Raw genomic sequence first — 14,003 nt, 5'->3', positions numbered from 1 at the left:
TGTATTAAAATAACTTTTGTTGTTAAAAACGTACATAGAGGCTACAGAATCTAACACCCAAGTGTTACTCGTAGCAGTACATGTACTCTGCATCAACAACACCACATCTTCATCACACACAACCGAGCATCAGTATCTGTACTATGCATCAACAGCACATCAACTTCATCACGCATAACTATCGAGGAGTCCAGCTTCTTTCCATTTTCTTGAAGCTTCATTTGTCTAATTCTCTTCAAATCATCACGCATCTGAGAACATCTGAACTGAATACGACCCTTCTCTTGGCAATAACAGCACTCTCTTTCGCTGTAGTCTTGAAAACTTTGCCTCTCCCACTAAAGTCTTCTATTTCTTTCGCACTTTCATATGTCTCGCAGTGGCGCCTCCACCTCAAACACAATAGGTTGGTTATCAACTTTAACACATAAATCCTCTAGAGCCTTTCTAATATCCCCCTTGGTATGGTCTCTTGCATAACATTGTACCTAATCTCGGGGGCGAGTACCAAACGAATTGTGCTAACCGCCCTCTTTTACATGGAATTCCATTCAACATCCTTCAATCCTTCTAGTTTCTTCTCCTCCAAAGCTTGATCAACACCTTGCTGCACAAGAATATTTTGAACCGTGCACTGCCATACTGCAAATTTTGTCTTGTCGTTAAATAGCGGAATATCGAATTTCGGACCCGAAGAAGTCATCATCCTCTAACCGTAGTTAAAATTCAAATCAATCGCTATAGAGATTGAATTTGATAAAACCGATGTAAAAAACGATCTCAGCACATTAAAAAACCTTAGGAACAACTTCTGGATCACCAAAATCAGCCTCCAAATTCTTGATCAAAAGACAAAACAATCTCAACCGTCGGATCTGTGTGAGCAGTATTTCGCTGCTGCTATAGTATTTGCTACAGTAACTTTCCTTTTTTTTCCTCCGACGCCGATCACCACTCTTCGACCGCTACAATATGTGCTACAACAATTTTCCTCTTTTTTCTCTGATGCCGATTACCACGCTTCGACTGCTAACACCTTTACCAATCGCACACCAGTCAAACCTCCATGAACCGTCAAAGCCCACTCTGATACCACTTGTTGGGATTTTTAGATCTCACAAAAACTCTGAAAACCCATCAAACACAGCAAATAGAATCAACGAGATTTAACGTGAAAAATGAAAGTACCCTAGAGGAGGGCGAATAGGGTAATTTCTAATCTAATCTGATATTAATACCAAATTAAAACTAATTAACTAATATCCTAGCAATGATGATATAAACAATAATATAAGCAAGGGTATAACAAAACAATAAGTGATATAAACAACAATCACAATATCAAAAGAAAAATAGTGGACAAATGACAAACGCAAACACAAGGATATGATCACGGAGTTCGATCACCTCTTGACCTACGTCTCCGCTCCTCACCTTAAGGAGAATCTCCCCTACCTTGCGGAGAATCTCCCCTATCTCTTCACAAATCACTACACAATCGGTTTTTAAAGTTTACCGAAAACTTTTTACAATACACGTTATCAATCCCACAAGACACTCCTCTAAGTGTTGGCCTACCAGTGTCACATTCCTTAAGTGTTTGGAATTACTACCTCTCCCTAGGCTTCTACAACCAAACTATTCCTCTTGGAATTAACCCTGGTCTCTCCCAACCACTCCTCTAAGTGTCCTTATGTATTATAACATGTTTCCACAATTAGTGCAAATAAAGATTTGTTCTCTAACGAAGACGAGAACAAAATTTGAGCTCACTCAAAGATACACTCTCACAAGCCAAGTATATTATATGTGAATTACTTAAGATCAAGTGGTTGTGTGTGTAAACAATGAGTAAGTATAATTAAACTCAATTTCATCTAGCTTATATATGATAATCAAAATATAAAAATAGCTAAAGAATGAGTTTAGAAGAACTTCTCTAAACAAAGAGATGTAGAAGAATAATTTGAGGTTGAACTCCTCAATTCCCAAATTGAAAGCCTTCTTTATGAAATTTTCTTCGCATAAACAAACACACCAAAACTTAGAAATAAACTGGTGTAAAACTTCTTTAAACTCTTGTAAAAACTGTGTGTAAAAACTAAGGCTTGAAGGGTATTTTATACCCTCAAAAACAAAGCTCAACAAAAAACTAGCCGTTACTAAAAAATAGCTGTTCGGTTGACTGATGAGAAAAATCAGTCGACTGACAACACTACATTGATTGACTGATATAAGTAATCAGTTGAATGATGAGACTAAAAAACTCAGGATGAAAAATTTAAACTAGTCGATCGACTTAAAAAGTACATCGATCGACTGATGCAAGAGGATCAATCGACTGATGAAAAAAATTGGTTGACTGAAAAGACTAAAAAATTAGACGCTAAAAAATTCTACTGGTCAGTCGACTGGTGGATCCGATCGGTCGACCGATAGCTGATTTTTTAGAAAATATTAAATTAACTTCAAAAATAGTAAAACTTGGAAAAATGTTTATACACATGAAAATAAACATGTTAGAAAAGGAATTTCTAATAAATCATATCTCATTTGTGAAAACTTATTATTTTTGCAAAACGTGTACGAAATCGTTAAATACATGATTTTCATGAAATTATTTCAAACACGTTATTTTTCCAAATTGTTGTATAATATGATAAATATGAAACATGTGTGTATGTATATAGATGTATCTATTTGCTTCATATTTGTATGGCTAAACTCATTTATAAAGATATTTAAAAATCTTTTAGCAGGGCGAATAAACAATAAAAGTGATAAAACAATTAATGTGTATGTGTATGGTTTGAGCTTATAAACACATAAAGTAAAACCTAAACTACTATATCCAAGCAAATGATCTTCATTACGCTTGATCTTGGGCAATCCTCCTCTTCGTAGTAGGGATGAAGCACGATCTTGTACTTGACTTGAATTACGACGGCTTCATTCTGATTTCCACCAACCTCCAAAATATCATCGTTAAGGCGCAAATCCTTCTAACCTCCGACATCGATGCTTATCTAGAATACCTAATAAGAAAACACAAATACTAGACAAATGATGTTAGGGATTGTTTATTAATTATCAAAATCAGATTATACAATAGGTTCATAAATATGAGACCTAACAGAAAACCCTTAACAGAAAAAACCACAAGATTAAAATCAGTCCACTATCACCTCCAAATTATAATCTTTTGCACACACAAATACTGTCAAACCCTCTCTCTCTTTCTCTCTACTCTTTTTGGTTTTTCCTCCAATAATAGAAATATATATACGGAAACCAAAACTCTATCTTTAGCCTAACTTCCTAATTAGAATATGATTCAAACTCCTAATCATGATGAAACTCAAACTCCTAATCATGATAGATCTCTAACCCTATCTAATTCTCATGAAGTTATACAAAGAATAAAAAACACAATCCTAACTTGGAGTTTGAGTTGATACTCAACAAATAGAAGGTGCCAAACTAGTCTAGTTATGATGTACTCATTTGTAATAAATTATTTTAGAAAGAGTTACAAATGATATTGATGCACCCATCTATCGTGGTGCCAACTTGCAAAAAATATTGTAATTGTTAGAGATTTTGAGATTAATAATAAAATAAGATTTCTTTACAAGTTGCCCTAGTTTCACGTCTTTGTAAATAATTTTGAAATTACATTTTTTTACCAAAAAGTCTAATTTATTATTTTAATACAATTTTTAAGCAAAAAAAATAAAAAATAGAAAAATCCAAGTCAGCCCGATGACCGACCTGGACTTGGACCTGATCGCACACCGGTAGCTCTAGGCCCGTATTCGAGAAGGGATTTTAGCTCGGTCCAAACCTAGAGTTCCGGGCCGGCTTAGCCCGTTTGGACTGTTAGATTTTTTGGTCAAAATTTCCTTCCAAAATGAGTTTTCAAACTATATATATATTAACAACAAGTACTTTTCATAAATACTTAGTAGCCTAGTGAAAAGTTAATGTTTTGGTGTTTCAAAATGTCATATATTCGAGGCTTGCCAACGACAAGCCGAGAAGTATTTTATTTTAATTAATCCATCATAAGTTCTAGTAGGTCGTGGGCCGTGGGTCATGGGCCGTGGGCTCATGGGTCGTGGGCCAATGGGCCGGGGATCGGGGCTAATCAGGATGAGGCGCTAAACGAAGCTTTGTTAGGCCTGCTTTGCACTTCGTATGGAGGCATCGGGGCTAGGTGATACCTTTTGTCACCATGTTGGCTGCCACTATGGTTGCCACGAGGTTGCCTCGCAGGCTGCTTTGCAACATGTGGACGAGCTACGCATTCGCACAAGGGTGTGATCCTAATATTCTTGAAATCAAATGAGGTTCATCAAGGTTCATCTGATTTACAAGATCAGACGAGGTTTTCCTGTTTACCGAGGTTCGCTCGTCAAACGAGATTCGCCCATTCGACGAGGTTCGCTTGTTGGATGAGGTTCGCTCGTCAAACGAGGTTCACTTATCAAATGAGGTTTGCCCGTTCAATGAGGTTCGCTCGTCAAACAAGGTTTGCCTATTTGACGAGGTTCGCTCGTCAAACGAGGTTCGCATGTTTGACGAGGTTCGCTCATTCGACAAGGTTCGCCTGTTCGATGAGGTTCGCCCGTTCGATGAGGTTTGTCTGATTTGCTGAGACGTGACCCTCGCGTTTCATAATAACGCGTCTATTGATTGCCTCATATTCAGGAGTTGCTGTATGCAGCAGTTACAATAGTATTTAAAGCAATTTAATACATTAATGTTATAATCATAATTGCTATTGTGAATTGTAACAATCACATTAATTAAGAGTGACTCTTGAACTGGTCTTAGAGGCTTATAAACAGCATCCTTGGGTAGCTCTTGTAGTTTGCTAGAGAACTTGGAATACGAACGTCGGATCAAGGAGATATTGACATTGTTGCTATTGTTATGCTGCTGCTGTAGAATCTGTGCCCGCAGGAACTTGCCCTGAAACCGAAAAGTTTTGAACCGAAAGGTTCTAAGATCGAGGAGATCTTTGTCTTGACCGAAAGGGCTTATAGATCTAGGAGGTCTTAACAGTACTAGGTTGGAACATACTAGAGTACTGTACTGCTGTTCCTAGAAGTAGTTTGGCTTTGGGATCCTTACATCGGAGTAGGTCAAATATTACTTTAAGCACAATGCTTCACAAACGCACAGTAGTAAACTAAAAAGTTTAAAATTACTGCACATCAATTTTTACTATTTTATTCTAGATTTAACCATAATTTCTAACAATCTTAAAGTAATATTTTTTGATCTACTATGGATCCTGTGAGGACTCTTGGAGTGGACTGTCTCAAGTTAGAGAACTTTGATGGATCTAACATTAACGCATGGCATCGAAAAGTGATTTTCGGGATGTAACTCCTGAAAATCTACTATGTGGTTTATGAGGAGAAACCTGGCTTTGAAGAAGACTCTGAGTCTGAAGCCTCTTGGGCTAAAGATGATAATTTCTGTAGGACTTATTTTCTTAACTGTCGGCTGATCATCTGACAGATGCTTACACCAATAATCCCTCTGCAAAAAAAATCTGGAATGCTTTGGAGGAGCAATACAAGGATGAGGAGAAGCTTTCCAAGTCTCACCTTATTGATAAGTTTCTGGACTTTAAATTCGAAGATAACACTGAGGTTTTACCTCAAGCCAAAGAGCTCAAAAAGCTTGTTATGAAGCTGAAGGATGAAAAGATTAATCTTTATCAAACCTTCATTTCCGGAGCAATTGTCAACAAGCTTCCTCCATCTTGGATGTCATTCTCCACGAACATTCGAAGAAGGAAACGACAAGTGACTCTGTCTGATTTGAAGAGGTTCATTCGGATCGTGGACGAGATTCAGACTCGCATGAAGAATGAGCTCCTAGCTAAGTAGAAGGCGTCTGCTAACGTGATGGCTACTAACTCTGAAAAGGGTACCGACTCTTTTTCTAAGAAAAAGAAGTCCTTTAACAAAAAGAAGAACCATAATCCGAAGAACCTGAATGTTTATAAGAAAGATTTTAAGAAGAGCGGCAAATACTTCAACTGTGGGAAGCAATGATATTTTGCTAAGGACTACAAAACACCAACCTATTGGATCTGATTCACTCAGATACTTGTGATTTCAAGAGCTTCGTCACTCGAGGCGGCATGAAATACTTCATCACCTTCATTGATGACCACTCTCGCTTCTACCATGTCTACTTGTTAAAATCTAAAGATGAAGCCTTCAACAAATTTATCGAGTTTCGGACTCGAGTGGTGAAGCAGCTTGGACTTCAGGTGAAAAGACTCAGGAGCGACAGAAGAGGAGAGTACCGATCTAAGAAGTTTGAGACATACTTCAAGGAACATGGAATCATTGTTGAAACTATTACTCTGTATTCTTCACAATCTAATAGAATTACAGAAAGGAAGAATCGTACATTGACCGAGATGGTGAATTCGATGCTAATCACATCTGATCTACCAACATGCTATTGGGGAGATGCTTTGCTGATAGCAAACTAGATTCTAAATAGAGTACCCTATTTTAAAACTGATAGTACTCCTTGTAGGCATAAAAAATTGCCTATAGGTTCTCGCACACAGCTCGAGATGAAAAAAAGACGATGAATGTTACTATCCGAATCAAGGAAGATTATCTGAGTTAAAGGAGATCATATAATATTATAGAGAAGCTAAAAAGCACATGAAATAAGTCGGCGAAGCGTACGAGTCTGTGAAACATGCTAAACGATAAAGGAACAACTCAACCAGGAGTTGTGCTTTACCCACAAAAGGGTAAAGTACCATGTGTGTCTTGTCTACTCCATGAGTATCTTGCCTATGGGACATTATAGATATCTTCGTAAGCTTTCCAACGCATCTTGGATCATCTCATTCTGATATCGGACGAGGGAGTTAGAGCCAAAATACCCGAGATAACACAAACTATCTCGGAAGTGCGAGACAGTCACAACTATCTCGGAATGCGAGACAGTCATGACTGTCTCGCACCAAATCTGAAGAAGATCAAAAGACAAAAGTTATATATCTCTTCATCATCTTTCTAACGCATCTTGGATCACCTCATTCTGAGATCGGACGAGGGAGTTAGAGCCAAAATACCCGAGATAACACAAACTGTCTCGGAAGTGCGAGACAGTCACAACTGTCTCGGAATGCGAGACAGTCATGACTGTCTCACACTAAATCTGAAGAAGATCAAAAAACAAAAGTTATATATATCTTCATCATATTTTCAACGCATTTTGGATTACCTCATTCCGAAATCGGACGAGAGAGTTAGAGCCAAAATACCCGAGACAACACAAACTATCTCGGAAGTGCGAGACAGTCACAACTGTCTCGGAATGCGAAACAGTCATGACTGTCTCGCACCAAATCTGAAGAAGATCAAAAGACAAAAGTTGTATATCTCTTCATCATATTTCCAACGCATCTTGGATCATCTCATTCCGATATCGGACAAGAGAGTTAGAGCCAAAATACCCGAGACAACACAAACTGTCTCGGAAGTGCGAGACAGTCATAACTGTCTTGGAATGCGAGACAGTCATGAATGTCTCGCACCAAATCTGAAGAAGGTCAAAAGATAAAAGTTGTAGATCTCTTCGTCAGCTTTCCAACGCATCTTGGATCATCTCATTCTGATATCGGACGAGGGAGTTAGAGCCAAAATACCCAAGACAATACAAACTGTCTCGGAAGTGCGAGACACACAACCCTGTCTCGGCCATAGAGTTGGTTACAACACGTTTTTTTGATGGTTTTTTGGCTTCATAACTACTTGAGATCAACCATAAACGTGGAGAGATAGTTACAAACTGAAAATAGGCCCACTAACATCATAAAAAGATGGTATTTAAGTAGTGGGACGACGGTTACAAAAGGGGGAGAGCATTTTTAGAGCAATTCGAAGAGCATCGAGCAAATTAGAGCAGATCTGAGCATAGAGAGCAAAGAGAAAACAACAAGAATTGAGTTCCTCGTATGATTCCTTGAGATTCGAGCTTTGACTTGATCTTAAGAAGAGTGATCGTCTTACTTTGATAAGATATTCACTTCAAATTCATACTTCGATAAACGAAGGAAGAATCTCTAAACCCCTCACAATCTGTGATTTGGTGGTCCACGAGTCAAAGCACTCCCGGCACAGGTAAAGATCCCGCGTAAGCAGCGATCCAAACAACGATCCTGCGTTTGTTTCTAAGGAGTTTGTAATTTGATTTTTGTTGTAAAGAGTAGTTTTACAAAGTACGAAACTTACTCCTTTGTATTCATTGTAATCGATAAACAGTTATAATGAATTCTACAACAGAATTGTATTCATTGTAATCGATAAACAGTTATAATGAATTCTACAACAGAACCTATTCCTGACGCAAACACTCCTCATCAGTTATGATTGGGATATCCAGATCCTTTGGACAGTCTCAAAATGTGGGGGTGTCTCACATATATTCGAGTTCCAGATATCAGAAGGCATAAGCTCGGACCAAAGACAAACAGATATGTGATTCTTGACTTTGCTGAAGATAGTGATGCTTGTAGGTTCCTTGACCTTAGAACCAACTCCATCATTGAAGCTTAGGATGCAGAATTCTTTGAGAATAAGTTCATCAAAGATAAAGATTTATTGCTTGAAAATATAGCAGAGAATACTAGTACGTCAGATGCACCAGAGGAGCCGGTTCTGCGAGAAACTGGAAGTGTTAATGATGAAGGAGTTACTGAACCATCTTCCAAGTGTGTCAGGAGACAAAAAGATTTTAGAGACGACTTCATCATCTATAATATGGAAGGAGACCCACAGACTTTCCAAGAAGCAATGCAGTCAGCAGACACTCTCCTGTGGAAAGAAGCTATAGATGATGAGATGGATTCATTGATCCAAAATCACACATGGGAGCTAGTGGATGTACCTGAAGGTGCTAGGCCTATCAGTTACAAGTGGATCTATAAGAAGAAGCTTCGTCCTGATGGTACTATTAAGAAGTACAAAGCAAGACTGGTGGCGAAAGGATTCTCTTAGAGAGAAGGAATAGATTTCTTTGATATCTATGCACTAGTTTGCAGGATCACTACCATCAGAGTACTTATCGCATGGGTGGCGATAAAAAGGTTCATCATGTATCAGATGGATGTGAAGATTGCCTTTCTCAATGAAGACCTCACAGAAGAGATCTACATGAAGAAACCAGAAGGACTTGATGCTCCAGCTGGTAAAGTTTGTAAACTTATTAAGTCCCTATATGGACTTAAGCAGGCACCGAAACTCTGACATGAGAAGTTCGATGGGGTTGTTCGTAACAATGGGTATCAAGTCAGTAGGTCTGACAAGTGCCTATACAATAAGGTCGTTGAAGGAAAGGTGGTTGTTATCTGCCTCTATGTGGATGATATGCTCATCATCGGAAGTGATTTGGAGATAGTAACATCTACCAAGAAATTTCTATCAGCACAGTTCAGCATGAAGGACCTTGGAACTACGAACATGATTCTCGGAATTAAAATCATATACTCTGAAGAGGGTATTGGATTGTCCCAATCGCATTATGTCGAGAGCATGCTAAGAAAGTATGGCTAAAACGACCTACCAGAACTGTCAGTGCCGTATGATTACAACAAGAAGTTTCGACCGAGCACTGGAAGATCAGTAGAACAGCTAAGGTACTCAAAGATAATTAGAAGTCTTATGTACACGATGAGCTGCACAAGACCAGATATAGCATTCGCTGTAGGAATGCTTAGTAGGTTCACAAGTAATCCTTGGAAGCTTCATTGGGATGTTGTCCAGAGATTGATGAGATACTTGAAAGGAACTACAGGTTTGGGCCTATTCTACACTGGATATCTGACTGTAATTAAAGGCTATTCAGATGTGAGCTGGTGCTCAGAATCAGATGAGTGCAGATCTACTGGAGGTTTAGTCTTCACTATAGGTGGAGTTGCCATCTCGTGGAAATCTAAGAAGCAAACTATGATTGCACAGTCATCGATGGAATCTGAGTTCTTCGTACTCCGTGATGTAGGAGATGAAGCTGAAAGGCTCAGTTGTATTCTCCGAGACCTTCCATTGATAGAATTACAAGTCATAATTACTATCTATTATGATAATCAGGCAATGAGTGTTGTGGCAGCGAACTCGTCGTTTAATAGAAAGAAGCGGACCATTCATCTGAAGCATGGCTATTTGAGAGAACTCATTTGCCAAGGAGTCATCTCGGTGATTGATATTCAGTCTTCAAAGAATGTGGCTGATCCTTTGACTAAAAGTCTAAAAAAAGACATAGTCGAAAGGATGTCTGCTATAATGTGTCTCAAAGTTTTGTGAGTCTTACAAATACTTATCATGTTTGTCAAATAATTAGTTCAAAGCCTACGCTACTAATAATAAGATAACTGGTTCAAAAGTCAAGTAATATATGTAAAGTTTGGTGAGTCTTACAAACACTTACCATTTACATTAAGTTATCAATTCAAAGCTAACGCTACTAATAATAAGATGATTGGTTCAAAAGTCTAGTAAGATTTACAGGTGAAATCCTATCATGGTAAAGGGGTTGGTTGTTAAGTTTTGATGAGTCCAAAGCATTTCGGATGCAGGGTGTTAGATAGGAAACACGCCTAAAAGACTCATCTAGAATCCTATCATGAGAGAGGATGTCTCTTAAGCATTAATAAGTTTAAAGCATTTCAGATAAAGGATGTTTGATAGGAAACATGCCTAAATAACTCACCTATGCATGGGTGAAGATTTGGCCTTCTCCTATGGGGTCTTGTGGAAAGATACCTAGATCCCTAGCAGAAACCAGGATATGCACAGGGTCATAAATGTGCAAAGCCAAGGCAAGTGTGGTTCAAAGTGAAAACTACCACAGATGAGTTTGATCTTGTGTGATAGCTGGATTTTAGACATGTGCTGGTTCACGTCTCTAGGACACCATGCATCTATCTTCTATTCAATTGGTCTAAGAGGGATTCAAGTCCTTGCGACATCTACCTTATGCACAACGATTGAAACAACAACATCATAACACGACACTAGTTTAAAAACTTATAGGGGATTGTTAGAATTTTTAGTCAAAACCACTTTCCAAAATGAGTTTTCAAACTATATATATATATATTAACTATAAGTACTTTTCATAAATGCTTAGTAGCCTAGTGGAAAGTTAATGTTTGGTGTTTCAAAAAGTCTCCTGTTCGAGGCTAGCCAACAGTAAGCCGAAAAGTATTTTATTTTAATTAATCTCTCATAAGTTCTAGTGGGTCGTGGGCGTGGGCTGTGGGCTGTAGGCCGTGGGCTCGTGGTTCGTGGGCCAATTGATCGGGGATCATGGCTAATCGGGCTGAGGCGCTAAGTGACACTTTGTTAGGCGCACTTTGCACTTCGTACGGAAACATCGGGGCTAGGTGGCTCCACGTTGGCTGCCACTATGGTCACCATGAAGGTTGCTCGCAGGTTGCTTCGCAGCATGTGGACAAGCTACGCATTCGTACAAGGTGTGACCCTAATGTTCTCAAAATCAGACGAGGTTCGTCTGATTCACAAGATCAGACGAGGTTCGTCTGTTTGTCAAGGTTCGCCCGTTTAACGAGGTTCGCTCATCAAACGAGGTTCGCCCGTTCGCCGAGGTTCGCTCGTCAAACGATGTTCACCTGTTCGCCGAGGTTCGCTCGTCAAACGAGGTTTGCATGTTTGGTGAGGTTCGCTCGTTTGACGAGGTTCGCCTATTCAACGAGGTTTGCCCATTCGACGAGGTTCTTCCTACAAACGATGTTCGTTTGATTTGCTGAGACGTGACCCTCGCGTTTTATAGTAATGCGTCCATTGATTGCCTCGTATTCAGGAGTTACTGCATGCAGCAGTTACAATGGTATTTAGAGCAATTAAATGCATTGATGTTACAATCATAATTATCATTGTGAATTGTAACAGTCACATTAATTGAGGGTGACTCTTGAACTGGTCTTAGAGGCTTATAAATAGTGCCCTTGGACAGCTCTTGTAGTTTGCTAGAGAACTTGGAATACGAACGTCGGATCAAGGAGATCTTGACGTTGTTGCTATTGTTGTGCTGCTGGTGCTGAATTTGTGCCCGCAAGAACTTGCCCTGAAACCAAAAGGTTTTGAACCGAAAGGTTCTGAGATCGAGAAGATCTTTGCCGATCTTATAGATCTAGGAGATTTTGACAGTACTTGGTTGGTGCACGCTAGAGTACTGTACTGTTGTTCCTGAAAACAATTTGACATTGGGATCCTTGCACCGGAGTAGGCCAAATATTGCTTTATCAGTGTTTCACAAACGCACAACAGTGAATTAAAAAAGTTTAAAATTACAGCACATCAACTTTTACTGTTTTATTCCAGATTTAATCATTGACACCCCTATATTTATGTCTACGATACGTTTTGAGAGAGTTCAACTTGTTGAGCCGTTATAAAAGTTGAAAAAGTTGACGTTATATGCCATCATTTTATAAATATCCTATAAATTCTATGCTAAAACCACTAGCTCTTAAAATCCTCGATTTCATCGTTACAAGAAAAATGTGATTTATATTCACAGTACATCGTCTTTGCCCGCGATATACTACTACAGTTTTTGAGGCCACGGCTATGTTACCCGGTTACTTTTATAATGAAGCCGTACCCGTACCGGACAAGTACCCGATACTTTCTCGTACCCAAACTTCATGGACACTTCTTGAATATATGCATGCATTTATTACAACATGTACTCAATTATACGATATATGTGTTAATTTAAAACACTTGTCAAAGACTTCCTAGACGTAGAGCATACACTTCACATCCGCCTTTTGAAACTAATGAGATACGGGTCGGATTCATTTTTGTCCATACCCAAGTTTAAAACTATATATATAGTTAATGGGTTGTTTAGATGTCTAGTAAAAAATGAGTAGTTCACAATTCATGATAATCAATATGATAAAAGAAACTCAAGAATGTGATCGGAATTTTAATTCTAATGACACATGAGGGGGAAAAAATTATCTTATGTGCAGTATTAATTCAATATATATATATAGTCGTGTCCCCGTACCCTACATTTTACAGTTTTGTCGTGTCCCGTACCCACACCCGTACCAGTACCAGTACCCGTGCCCGTTTCCATGCAACTTAGGGCCACGGTTTCGTACTCAATAGAAATAGAAATGAAATGTAATCAATTTGAGACATTAAATAGTATAGTTTGCTATGGTTATGTGAAACATAGAAGCGGCTATTTGTTACGAGATTGTCATATGTTGGCAAGTAGAGCCTCTGTGATAAGCCTCTTTAGCTTGAAGTATCCTATGTTTTTACTTGACCTTGTCTTTCTCCGTGTGCTCTTTACGAACTACTCTCGAGCTGATCGTTTTAAGATTGTTTTATTTCCATAAGAATTGCCATACCTTTTTGACATTTATCAAAATGTTTAAAGAAGAATACTTTATTTTTTTTGTAAGGTTTCAGAGATATCACTCTTAGAAGATGTCTTGGTACACGCATGTATTTTCTATTTTTAAATGTGGAGAGCTTGCTTTCTTATCTCTTCTATTTATAAAAGTTGCGATTTGAGAATAAATTCCGTATGAGAGAGAATCAAATACGAGGTCTTGGTGTACTATCTATAGACAGTTTACCAACTTGACTAGACCTTTTTGGGTACACAATCATTATCGTTGATGTTAAAATTATATGCTAGATTGGGTTGACTCCAAATCTTGAGCTCCTACCAAAACTATCGTTCCTCTTTAACTTGGTATAATACTTTTTTTTAGTTAATCATATTTTTAAAATATATATTCCAATCTATCCTTCTATCCAAACATGTCTTTACTCTTTACATTATACTCCTTTAATACGAAGATATTTTAGTAATTTAATGTTTCTTACACAAAATTATTTGCCCAAGCATCAAGCCGAGAATAATTCCTTTGGGTTACCAATTTATTAATTGTCCTTTACTAACCGTCC

The sequence above is a fragment of the Asparagus officinalis genome, chromosome 3 (assembly GCF_001876935.1).
Source record: "Asparagus officinalis chromosome 3, Aspof.V1, whole genome shotgun sequence".
Lineage (NCBI taxonomy): Eukaryota > Viridiplantae > Streptophyta > Magnoliopsida > Asparagales > Asparagaceae > Asparagus > Asparagus officinalis.
This window is presented reverse-complemented; position numbering follows the sequence as displayed.